This window comes from Lissotriton helveticus, chromosome 6 (assembly GCF_964261635.1).
Source record: "Lissotriton helveticus chromosome 6, aLisHel1.1, whole genome shotgun sequence".
Taxonomy (NCBI): domain Eukaryota; kingdom Metazoa; phylum Chordata; class Amphibia; order Caudata; family Salamandridae; genus Lissotriton; species Lissotriton helveticus.
This window is the reverse complement of record NC_136067.1, coordinates 1,183,199,187-1,183,213,143: the sequence shown is the minus strand read 5'-3', so window position 1 is coordinate 1,183,213,143 and position 13,957 is coordinate 1,183,199,187.

Below are 13,957 nucleotides of genomic sequence, written 5' to 3'. Positions count from 1 at the left end.
ATGTAGAACAATGTCATACATTCACCCCAGTACAAGGATCTGGGCCTAAATCCATCGTTTTTTTGCACTCCACACCACCCTGTGTTAGACACTGGCTATATGCAAATCAGCTCTGACCCTGTGCTTCATGGGAACAGTCCAGCCTGAACTACCAAGCCATGTCTTTCCCAGAACGGAATCAAGCATCCATGGAGCGGTTTCTGGCTATCAGCCTTCATCAGCCTGGATAGCTTGACTCCAGTGGTGTGGAGAGCCTGGGACTCACGTCTGAGAATACCCAGCCCACTCGGGGTGAAAATTGCAAAAAACACAGTTGATGGACAGAATGTAGAACAATGTCATACATTCACCCCAGTACAAGGATCTGGGCCTAAATCCATTGTTTTTTTTGCACTCCACACCACCCTGGGTTAGACACTGGCTATATGCAAATCAGCTCTGACCCTGTGCCTCATGGGAACAGTCCAGTCCGAACTACCAAGCCATGTCTTTCCCAGACCGGAATCAAGCATCCAAGGACCGGTTTCTGGCTATCAGCCTTCATAAACCTGGATAGCTTGACTACAGTGGTGTGGAGAGCCTGGGACTCACGTCTGAGCATACCCAGCCCACTCGGGGTGAAAATTGCAAAAAACACAGTTGATGGACAGAATGTAGAACAATGTCATACATTCACCCCAGTACAAGGATCTGGGCCTAAATCCATCGTTTTTTTGCACTCCACACCACCCTGGGTGAGACACTGGCTATATACAAATCAGCTCTGACTCTGTGCCTCATGGGAACAGTCCAGCCTGAACTACCAAGCCATGTCTTTCCCACAATGGAATCAAGCATCCAAGGACCGGTTTCTGGCTATCAGCCTTCATCAGCCTGGATAGCTTGACTCCAGTGGTGTGGAGAGCCTGGGACTCACGTCTGAGCATACCCAGCCCACTCGGGGTGAAAATTTCAAAAAACACAATTGATGGACAGAATGTAGAACAATGTCATACATTCACCCCAGTACAAGGATCTGGGCCTAAATCCATCGTTTTTATGCACTCCACACCACCCTGGGTTAGACACTGGCTATATACAAATCAGCTCTGACCCTGTGCCTCATGGGAACAGTCCAGTACGAACTACCAAGCCATGTCTTTCCCAGACCGGAATCAAGCATCCAAGGACCGGTTTCTGGCTATCAGCCTCCATCAGCCTGGATAGCTTGACTCCAGTGGTGTGGAGAGCCTGGGACTCACGTCTGAGCATACCCAGCCCACTCGGGGTGAAAATTGCAAAAAACACAGTTGATGGACAGAATGTAGAACAATGTCATACATTCACCCCAGTATAAGGATCTGGGCCTAAATCCATAGTTTTTTTGCACTCCACACCACCCTGGGTGAGACACTGGCTATATGCAAATCAGCTCTGACCCTGTGCCTCATGGGAACAGTCCAGTCTGAACTACCAAGCCATGTCTTTCCCAGACCGGAATCAAGCATCCTAGGACCGGTTTCTGGCTCTCAGCCTTCATCAGCCTGAATAGCTTGACTCCAGTGGCGTGGAGAGCCTGGGACTCACGTCTGAGCATACCCAGCCCACTCGGGGTGAAAATTGCAAAAAACACAGTTGATGGACAGAATGTAGAACAATGTCACACATTCACCCCAGTACAAGGATCTGGGCCTAAATCCATCATTTTTTTGCACTCCACACCACCCTGGGTTAGACACTGGCTATATGCAAATCAGCTCTGACCCTGTGCCTCATGGGAACAGTCCAGTCCGAACTACCAAGCCATGTCTTTCCCAGACCGGAATCAAGCATCCAAGGACCGGTTTCTGGCTATCAGCCTCCATCAGCCTGGATAGCTTGACTACAGTGGTGTGGAGAGCCTGGGACTCACGTCTGAGCATACCCAGCCCACTCGGGGTGAAAATTTCAAAAAACACAATTGATGGACAGAATGTAGAACAATGTCATACATTCACCCCAGTACAAGGATCTGGGCCTAAATCCATCGTTTTTTTGCACTCCACACCACCCTGGGTTAGACACTGGCTATATACAAATCAGCTCTGACCCTGTGCCTCATGGGACCAGTCCAGTCCGAACTACCAAGCCATGTCTTTCCCAGACCGGAATCAAGCATCCAAGGACCGGTTTCTGGCTATCAGCCTCCATCAGCCTGGATAGCTTGACTCCAGTGGTGTGGAGAGCCTGGGACTCACGTCTGAGCATACCCAGCCCACTCGGGGTGAAAATTGCAAAAAACACAGTTGGTGGACAGAATGTAGAACCATGTCATACATTCACCCCAGTACAAGGATCTGGGCCTAAATCCATCACTTTTTTTGCACTCCACACCACCCTGGGTGAGACACTGGCTATATGCAAATCAGCTCTGACCCTGTGCCTCATGGGTACAGTCCAGTCCGAACTACCAAGCCATGTCTTTCCCAGACCGGAATCAAGCATCCAATGACCGGTTTCTGGCTATCAGCCTTCATCAGCCTGGATAGCTTGACTCCAGTGTTGTGGAGAGCCTGGGACTCACGTCTGAGCATACCCAGCCCACTCGGGGTGAACATTGCAAAAAACACAGTTGATGGACAGAATGTAGAACAATGTCATACATTCACCCCAGTACAAGGATCTGGGCCTAAATCCATCGTTTTTTTGCACTCCACACCACCCTGGGCTAGACACTGGCTATATGCAAATCAGCTCTGACCCTGTGCCTCATGGGAACAGTCCAGTTCGAACTACCAAGCCATGTCTTTCCCAGACCAGAATCAAGCATCCAAGGACCGGTTTCTGGCTATCAGCCTCCATCAGCCTGGATAGCTTGACTCCAGTTGTGTGGAGAGCCTGGGACTCACGTCTGAGCATACCCAGCCCACTCGGGGTGAAAATTGCAAAAAACACAGTTGATGGACAGAATGTAGAACAATGTCATACATTCACCCCAGTACAAGGATCTGGGCCTAAATCCATCGTTTTTTTGCACTCCACACCACCCTGGGTGAGACACTGGCTATATGCAAATCAGCTCTGACCCTGTGCCTCATGGGAACAGTCCAGTCCGAACTACCAAGCCATGTCTTTCCCAGACCTGAATCAAGCATCCAAGGACCGGTTTCTGGCTCTCAGCCTTCATCAGCCTGGATAGCTTGACTCCAGTGGTGTGGAGAGCCTGGGACTCACGTCTGAGCATACCCAGCCCACTCGGGGTGAAAATTGCAAAAAACACAGTTGATGGACAGAATGTAGAACAATGTCATACATTCACCCCAGTACAAGGTTCTGGGACTAAATCCATCGTCTTTTTTGCACTCCACACCACCCTGGGTTAGACACAGGCTATATGCAAATCAGCTCTGACCCTGTGCCTCATGGGAACAGTCCAGTCTGAACTTCCGAGCCATGTCTTTCCCAGACCGGAATCAAGCATCCAAGGACCGGTTTCTGGCTATCAGCCTTCATCAGCCTGGATAGCTTGACTCCAGTGGTGTGGAGAGCCTGGGACTCACGTCTGAGCATACCCAGCCCACTCTGGGTGAAAATTGCAAAAAACACAGTTGATGGACAGAATGTAGAACAATGTCATACATTCACCCCAGTACAAGGATCTGGGCCTAAATCCATCATTTGTTTGCACTCCACACCACCCTGGGTTAGACACTGCCTATATGCAAATCAGCTCTGACCCTGTGCCTCATGGGAACAGTCCAGTCCGAACTACCAAGCCATGTCTTTCCCAGACCGGAATCAAGCATCCAAGGACCGGTTTCTGGCTATCAGCTTTCATCAGCCTGGATAGCTTGACTCCAGTGGTGTGGAGAGCCTGGAACTCACGTCTGAGCATACCCAGCCCACTCGGGGTGAAAATTTCAAAAAACACAATTGATAGACAGAATGTAGAACAATGTCATACATTCACCCCAGTACAAGGATCTGGGCCTAAATCCATCGTTTTTTTGCACTCCACACCACCCGGGGTTAGACACTGGCTATATGCAAATCAGCTCTGACCCTGTGCCTCATGGGAACAGTCCAGTCCGAACTACCAAGCCATGTCTTTCCCAGACCGGAATCAAGCATCCAAGGACCGGTTTCTGGCTATCAGCCTCCATCAGCCTGGATAGCTTGACTCCAGGGGTGTGGAAAGCCTGGGACTCACGTCTGAGCATACCCAGCCCACTCGGAGTGAAAATTGCAAAAAACACAGTTGATGGACAGAATGTAGAACAATGTCATACATTCACCCCAGTACAAGGATCTGGGCCTAAATCCATCGTTTTTTTTGCACTCCACACCACCTTGGGTGAGACACTGGCTATATGCAATTCAGCTCTGACCCTGTCCCTCATGGGAACAGTCCAGTCCGAACTACCAAGCCATGTCTTTCCCAGACCGGAATCAAGCATCCAAGGACCGGTTTCTGGCTATCAGCCTTCATCAGCCTGGATAGCTTGACTCCAGTGGTGTGGAGAGCCTGGGACTCACGTCTGAGCATACCCAGCCCACTCGGGGTGAAAATTGCAAAAAACACAGTTGATGGACAGAATGTAGAACAATGTAATACATTCACCCCAGTACAAGGATCTGGGCCTAAATCCATCGTTTTTTTGCACTCCACACCACCCTGGGTTAGACACTGGCTATATGCAAATCAGCTCTGACCCTGTGCCTCATGGGAACAGTCCAGTCCTAACTTCCGAGCCATGTCTTTCCCAGACCGGAATCAAGCATCCAAGGACCGGTTTCTGGCTATCAGCCTTAATCAGCCTGGATAGCTTGACTCCAGTGGTGTGGAGAGCCTGGAAATCACGTCTGAGCATACCCAGCACACTCGGGGTGAAAATTGCAAAAAACACAGTTGATGGACAGAATGTAGAACAATGTCATACAATCACCCCAGTACAAGGATCTGGGCCTAAATCCATCGTTTTTTTGCACTCCACACCACCCTGGGTTAGACACTGGCTATGTGCAAATCAGCTCTGACACTGTGCCTCATGGGAACAGTCTAGTCTGAACTACCAAGCCATGTCTTTCCCAGACCGGAATCAGGCATCCAAGGACGGGTTTCTGGCTATCAGCCTTCATCAGCCTGGATAGCTTGACTCCTGTGGTGTGGAGAGCCTGGGACTCACGTCTGAGCATACCCAGCCCACTCGGGGTGAAAATTGCAAAAAACACAGTTGATGGACAGAATGTAGAACAATGTCATACATTCACCCCAGTACAAGGATCTGGGCCTAAATCCATCGTTTTTTTGCACTCCACACCACCCTGGGTTAGACACTGGCTATATGCAAATCAGCTCTGACCCTGTGCTTCATGGGAACAGTCCAGCCTGAACTACCAAGCCATGTCTTTCCCAGAACGGAATCAAGCATCCATGGAGCGGTTTCTGGCTATCAGCCTTCATCAGCCTGGATAGCTTGACTCCAGTGGTGTGGAGAGCCTGGGACTCACGTCTGAGAATACCCAGCCCACTCGGGGTGAAAATTGCAAAAAACACAGTTGATGGACAGAATGTAGAACAATGTCATACATTCACCCCAGTACAAGGATCTGGGCCTAAATCCATTGTTTTTTTTGCACTCCACACCACCCTGGGTTAGACACTGGCTATATGCAAATCAGCTCTGACCCTGTGCCTCATGGGAACAGTCCAGTCCGAACTACCAAGCCATGTCTTTCCCAGACCGGAATCAAGCATCCAAGGACCGGTTTCTGGCTATCAGCCTTCATAAACCTGGATAGCTTGACTACAGTGGTGTGGAGAGCCTGGGACTCACGTCTGAGCATACCCAGCCCACTCGGGGTGAAAATTGCAAAAAACACAGTTGATGGACAGAATGTAGAACAATGTCATACATTCACCCCAGTACAAGGATCTGGGCCTAAATCCATCGTTTTTTTGCACTCCACACCACCCTGGGTGAGACACTGGCTATATACAAATCAGCTCTGACTCTGTGCCTCATGGGAACAGTCCAGCCTGAACTACCAAGCCATGTCTTTCCCAGAATGGAATCAAGCATCCAAGGACCGGTTTCTGGCTATCAGCCTTCATCAGCCTGGATAGCTTGACTCCAGTGGTGTGGAGATCCTGGGACTCACGTCTGAGCATACCCAGCCCACTCGGGGTGAAAATTTCAAAAAACACAATTGATGGACAGAATGTAGAACAATGTCATACATTCACCCCAGTACAAGGATCTGGGCCTAAATCCATCGTTTTTATGCACTCCACACCACCCTGGGTTAGACACTGGCTATATACAAATCAGCTCTGACCCTGTGCCTCATGGGAACAGTCCAGTACGAACTACCAAGCCATGTCTTTCCCAGACCGGAATCAAGCATCCAAGGACCGGTTTCTGGCTATCAGCCTCCATCAGCCTGGATAGCTTGACTCCAGTGGTGTGGAGAGCCTGGGACTCACGTCTGAGCATACCCAGCCCACTCGGGGTGAAAATTGCAAAAAACACAGTTGATGGACAGAATGTAGAACAATGTCATACATTCACCCCAGTACAAGGATCTGGGCCTAAATCCATAGTTTTTTTGCACTCCACACCACCCTGGGTGAGACACTGGCTATATGCAAATCAGCTCTGACCCTGTGCCTCATGGGAACAGTCCAGTCTGAACTACCAAGCCATGTCTTTCCCAGACCGGAATCAAGCATCCTAGGACCGGTTTCTGGCTCTCAGCCTTCATCAGCCTGAATAGCTTGACTCCAGTGGCGTGGAGAGCCTGGGACTCACGTCTGAGCATACCCAGCCCACTCGGGGTGAAAATTGCAAAAAACACAGTTGATGGACAGAATGTAGAACAATGTCACACATTCACCCCAGTACGAGGATCTGGGCCTAAATCCATCATTTTTTTGCACTCCACACCACCCTGGGTTAGACACTGGCTATATGCAAATCAGCTCTGACCCTGTGCCTCATGGGAACAGTCCAGTCCGAACTACCAAGCCATGTCTTTCCCAGACCGGAATCAAGCATCCAAGGACCGGTTTCTGGCTATCAGCCTTCATAAACCTGGATAGCTTGACTACAGTGGTGTGGAGAGCCTGGGACTCACGTCTGAGCATACCCAGCCCACTCGGGGTGAAAATTTCAAAAAACACAATTGATGGACAGAATGTAGAACAATGTCATACATTCACCCCAGTACAAGGATCTGGGCCTAAATCCATCGTTTTTTTGCACTCCACACCACCCTGGGTTAGACACTGGCTATATACAAATCAGCTCTGACCCTGTGCCTCATGGGAACAGTCCAGTCCGAACTACCAAGCCATGTCTTTCCCAGACCGGAATCAAGCATCCAAGGACCGGTTTCTGGCTATCAGCCTCCATCAGCCTGGATAGCTTGACTCCAGTGGTGTGGAGAGCCTGGGACTCACGTCTGAGCATACCCAGCCCACTCGGGGTGAAAATTGCAAAAAACACAGTTGGTGGACAGAATGTAGAACCATGTCATACATTCACCCCAGTACAAGGATCTGGGCCTAAATCCATCACTTTTTTTGCACTCCACACCACCCTGGGTGAGACACTGGCTATATGCAAATCAGCTCTGACCCTGTGCCTCATGGGTACAGTCCAGTCCGAACTACCAAGCCATGTCTTTCCCAGACCGGAATCAAGCATCCAATGACCGGTTTCTGGCTATCAGCCTTCATCAGCCTGGATAGCTTGACTCCAGTGTTGTGGAGAGCCTGGGACTCACGTCTGAGCATACCCAGCCCACTCGGGGTGAACATTGCAAAAAACACAGTTGATGGACAGAATGTAGAACAATGTCATACATTCACCCCAGTACAAGGATCTGGGCCTAAATCCATCGTTTTTTTGCACTCCACACCACCCTGGGCTAGACACTGGCTATATGCAAATCAGCTCTGACCCTGTGCCTCATGGGAACAGTCCAGTTCGAACTACCAAGCCATGTCTTTCCCAGACCAGAATCAAGCATCCAAGGACCGGTTTCTGGCTATCAGCCTCCATCAGCCTGGATAGCTTGACTCCAGTTGTGTGGAGAGCCTGGGACTCACGTCTGAGCATACCCAGCCCACTCGGGGTGAAAATTGCAAAAAACACAGTTGATGGACAGAATGTAGAACAATGTCATACATTCACCCCAGTACAAGGATCTGGGCCTAAATCCATCGTTTTTTTGCACTCCACACCACCCTGGGTGAGACACTGGCTATATGCAAATCAGCTCTGACCCTGTGCCTCATGGGAACAGTCCAGTCCGAACTACCAAGCCATGTCTTTCCCAGACCTGAATCAAGCATCCAAGGACCGGTTTCTGGCTCTCAGCCTTCATCAGCCTGGATAGCTTGACTCCAGTGGTGTGGAGAGCCTGGGATTTACGTCTGAGCATACCCAGCCCACTCGGGGTGAAAATTGCAAAAAACACAGTTGATGGACAGAATGTAGAACAATGTCATACATTCACCCCAGTACAAGGTTCTGGGACTAAATCCATCGTCTTTTTTGCACTCCACACCACCCTGGGTTAGACACAGGCTATATGCAAATCAGCTCTGACCCTGTGCCTCATGGGAACAGTCCAGTCTGAACTTCCGAGCCATGTCTTTCCCAGACCGGAATCAAGCATCCAAGGACCGGTTTCTGGCTATCAGCCTTCATCAGCCTGGATAGCTTGACTCCAGTGGTGTGGAGAGCCTGGGACTCACGTCTGAGCATACCAAGCACACTCGGGGTGAAAATTGCAAAAAACACAGTTGATGGACAGAATGTAGAACAATGTCATACATTCACCCCAGTACAAGGATCTGGGACTAAATCCATCGTTTTTTTGCACTCCACACCACCCTGGGTTAGACACTGGCTATGTGCAAATCAGCTCTGACGCTGTGCCTCATGGGAACAGTCCAGTCCGAACTACCAAGCCATGTCTTTCCCAGACCGGAATCAAGCATCCAAGGACCAGTTTCTGGCTATCAGCCTTCATCAGCCTGGATAGCTTGACTCCAGTGGTGTGGAGAGCCTGGAAATCACGTCTGAGCATACCCAGCACACTCGGGGTGAAAATTGCAAAAAACACAGTTGATGGACAGAATGTAGAACAATGTCATTCATTCACCCCAGTACAAGGATCTGGGCCTAAATCCATCGTTTTTTTGCACTCCACACCACCCTGGGTTAGACACTGGCTATGTGCAAATCAGCTCTGACACTGTGCCTCATGGGAACAGTCTAGTCTGAACTACCAAGCCATGTCTTTCCCAGACCGGAATCAGGCATCCAAGGACGGGTTTCTGGCTATCAGCCTTCATCAGCCTGGATAGCTTGACTCCTGTGGTGTGGAGAGCCTGGGACTCACGTCTGAGCATACCCAGCCCACTCGGGGTGAAAATTGCAAAAAACACAGTTGATGGACAGAATGTAGAACAATGTCATACATTCACCCCAGTACAAGGATCTGGGCCTAAATCCATCGTTTTTTTGCACTCCACACCACCCTGGGTTAGACACTGGCTATATGCAAATCAGCTCTGACCCTGTGCTTCATGGGAACAGTCCAGCCTGAACTACCAAGCCATGTCTTTCCCAGAACGGAATCAAGCATCCATGGAGCGATTTCTGGCTATCAGCCTTCATCAGCCTGGATAGCTTGACTCCAGTGGTGTGGAGAGCCTGGGACTCACGTCTGAGAATACCCAGCCCACTCGGGGTGAAAATTGCAAAAAACACAGTTGATGGACAGAATGTAGAACAATGTCATACATTCACCCCAGTACAAGGATCTGGGCCTAAATCCATTGTTTTTTTTGCACTCCACACCACCCTGGGTTAGACACTGGCTATATGCAAATCAGCTCTGACCCTGTGCCTCATGGGAACAGTCCAGTCCGAACTACCAAGCCATGTCTTTCCCAGACCGGAATCAAGCATCCAAGGACGGGTTTCTGGCTATCAACCTTCATAAACCTGGATAGCTTGACTACAGTGGTGTGGAGAGCCTGGGACTCACGTCTGAGCATACCCAGCCCACTCGGGGTGAAAATTGCAAAAAACACAGTTGATGGACAGAATGTAGAACAATGTCATACATTCACCCCAGTACAAGGATCTGGGCCTAAATCCATCGTTTTTTTGCACTCCACACCACCCTGGGTGAGACACTGGCTATATACAAATCAGCTCTGACTCTGTGCCTCATGGGAACAGTCCAGCCTGAACTACCAAGCCATGTCTTTCCCAGAATGGAATCAAGCATCCAAGGACCGGTTTCTGGCTATCAGCCTTCATCAGCCTGGATAGCTTGACTCCAGTGGTGTGGAGAGCCTGGGACTCACGTCTGAGCATACCCAGCCCACTCGGGGTGAAAATTTCAAAAAAAACAATTGATGGACAGAATGTAGAACAATGTCATACATTCACCCCAGTACAAGGATCTGGACCTAAATCCATCGTTTTTTTGCACTCCACACCACCCTGGGTTAGACACTGGCTATATACAAATCAGCTCTGACCCTGTGCCTCATGGGAACAGTCCAGTACGAACTACCAAGCCATGTCTTTCCCAGACCGGATTCAAGCATCCAAGGACCGGTTTCTGGCTATCAGCCTCCATCAGCCTGGATAGCTTGACTCCAGTGGTGTGGAGAGCCTGGGACTCACGTCTGAGCATACCCAGCCCACTCGGGGTGAAAATTGCAAAAAACACAGTTGATGGACAGAATGTAGAACAATGTCATACATTCACTCCAGTACAAGGATCTGGGCCTAAATCCATAGTTTTTTTGCACTCCACACCACCCTGGGTGAGACACTGGCTATATGCAAATCAGCTCTGACCCTGTGCCTCATGGGAACAGTCCAGTCTGAACTACCAAGCCATGTCTTTCCCAGACCGGAATCAAGCATCCTAGGACCGGTTTCTGGCTCTCAGCCTTCATCAGCCTTAATAGCTTGACTCCAGTGGCGTGGAGAGCCTGGGACTCACGTCTGAGCATACCCAGCCCACTCGGGGTGAAAATTGCAAAAAACACAGTTGATGGACAGAATGTAGAACAATGTCATACATTCACCCCAGTACAAGGATCTGGGACTAAATCCATCGTCTTTTTTGCACTCCACATCACCCTGGGTTAGACACTGGCTATATGCAAATCAGCTCTGACCCTGTGCCTCATGGGAACAGTCCAGTCCGAACTTCCGAGCCATGTCTTTCCCAGACCGGAATCAAGCATCCAAGGACCGGTTTCTAGCTATCAGCCTTCATCAGCCTGGATAGCTTGACTCCAGTGGTGTGGAGAGCCTGGGACTCACGTCTGAGCATACCCAGCACACTCGGGGTGAAAATTGCAAAAAACACAGTTGATGGACAGAATGTAGAACAATGTCATACATTCACCCCAGTACAAGGATCTGGGCCTAAATCTATTGTTTTTTTGCACTCCACACCACCCTGGGTTAGACACTGGCTATGTGCAAATCAGCTCTGACACTGTGCCTCATGGGAACAGTCTAGTCCGAACTACCAAGCCATGTCTTTCCCAGACCGGAATCAGGCATCCAAGGACCGGTTTCTGGCTATCAGCCTTCATCAGCCTGGATAGCTTGACTCCAGTGGTGTGGAGAGCCTGGGACTCACATCTGAGCATACCCAGCCCACTCGGGGTGAAAATTGCAAAAAACACAGTTGATGGACAGAATGTAGAACAATGTCATACATTCAACCCAGTACAAGGATCTGGGCCTGAATCCATCGTTTTTTTGCACTCCACTCCACACACTGGACTTCATCAGCCTGGATAACTTGACTCCAGTGGTGTGGAGAGCCTGGGACTCACGTCTGAGCATACCCAGCCCACTCGGGGTGAAAATTGCAAAAAACACAGTTGATGGACAGAATGTAGAACAATGTCATACATTCACCCCAGTACAAGGATCTGGGCCTAAATCCATCGTTTTTTTGCACTCCACACCACCCTGGACACTGGCTATATGCAAATCAGCTCTGACCCTGTGCCTCATGGGAACAGTCCAGTCCGAACTACCAAGCCATGTCTTTCCCAGACCGGAATCAAGCATCCAAGGACCAGTTTCTGGCTATCAGCCTTCATCAGCCTGGATAGCTTGACTCCAGTTGTGTGGAGAGCCTGGGACTCACGTCTGAGCATACCCAGCCCACTCTGGGTGAAAATTGCAAAAAACACAGTTGATGGACAGAATGTAGAACAATGTCATACATTCACCCCAGTACAAGGATCTGGGCCTAAATCCATCATTTGTTTGCACTCCACACCACCCTGGGTTAGACACTGCCTATATGCAAATCAGCTCTGACCCTGTGCCTCATGGGAACAGTCCAGTCCGAACTACCAAGCCATGTCTTTCCCAGACCGGAATCAAGCATCCAAGGACCGGTTTCTGGCTATCAGCTTTCATCAGCCTGGATAGCTTGACTCCAGTGGCGTGGAGAGCCTGGGACTCACGTCTGAGCATACCCAGCCCACTCGGGGTGAAAATTTCAAAAAACACAATTGATAGACAGAATGTAGAACAATGTCATACATTCACCCCAGTACAAGGATCTGGGCCTAAATCCATCGTTTTTTTGCACTCCACACCACCCGGGGTTAGACACTGGCTATATGCAAATCAGCTCTGACCCTGTGCCTCATGGGAACAGTCCAGTCCGAACTACCAAGCCATGTCTTTCCCAGACCGGAATCAAGCATCCAAGGACCGGTTTCTGGCTATCAGCCTCCATCAGCCTGGATAGCTTGACTCCAGGGGTGTGGAAAGCCTGGGACTCACGTCTGAGCATACCCAGCCCACTCGGAGTGAAAATTGCAAAAAACACAGTTGATGGACAGAATGTAGAACAATGTCATACATTCACCCCAGTACAAGGATCTGGGCCTAAATCCATCGTTTTTTTTGCACTCCACACCACCTTGGGTGAGACACTGGCTATATGCAATTCAGCTCTGACCCTGTCCCTCATGGGAACAGTCCAGTCCGAACTACCAAGCCATGTCTTTCCCAGACCGGAATCAAGCATCCAAGGACCGGTTTCTGGCTATCAGCCTTCATCAGCCTGGATAGCTTGACTCCAGTGGTGTGGAGAGCCTGGGACTCACGTCTGAGCATACCCAGCCCACTCGGGGTGAAAATTGCAAAAAACACAGTTGATGGACAGAATGTAGAACAATGTAATACATTCACCCCAGTACAAGGATCTGGGCCTAAATCCATCGTTTTTTTGCACTCCACACCACCCTGGGTTAGACACTGGCTATATGCAAATCAGCTCTGACCCTGTGCCTCATGGGAACAGTCCAGTCCTAACTTCCGAGCCATGTCTTTCCCAGACCGGAATCAAGCATCCAAGGACCGGTTTCTGGCTATCAGCCTTCATCAGCCTGGATAGCTTGACTCCAGTGGTGTGGAGAGCCTGGAAATCACGTCTGAGCATACCCAGCACACTCGGGGTGAAAATTGCAAAAAACACAGTTGATGGACAGAATGTAGAACAATGTCATACAATCACCCCAGTACAAGGATCTGGGCCTAAATCCATCGTTTTTTTGCACTCCACACCACCCTGGGTTAGACACTGGCTATGTGCAAATCAGCTCTGACACTGTGCCTCATGGGAACAGTCTAGTCTGAACTACCAAGCCATGTCTTTCCCAGACCGGAATCAGGCATCCAAGGACGGGTTTCTGGCTATCAGCCTTCATCAGCCTGGATAGCTTGACTCCTGTGGTGTGGAGAGCCTGGGACTCACGTCTGAGCATACCCAGCCCACTCGGGGTGAAAATTGCAAAAAACACAGTTGATGGACAGAATGTAGAACAATGTCATACATTCACCCCAGTACAAGGATCTGGGCCTAAATCCATCGTTTTTTTGCACTCCACACCACCCTGGGTTAGACACTGGCTATATGC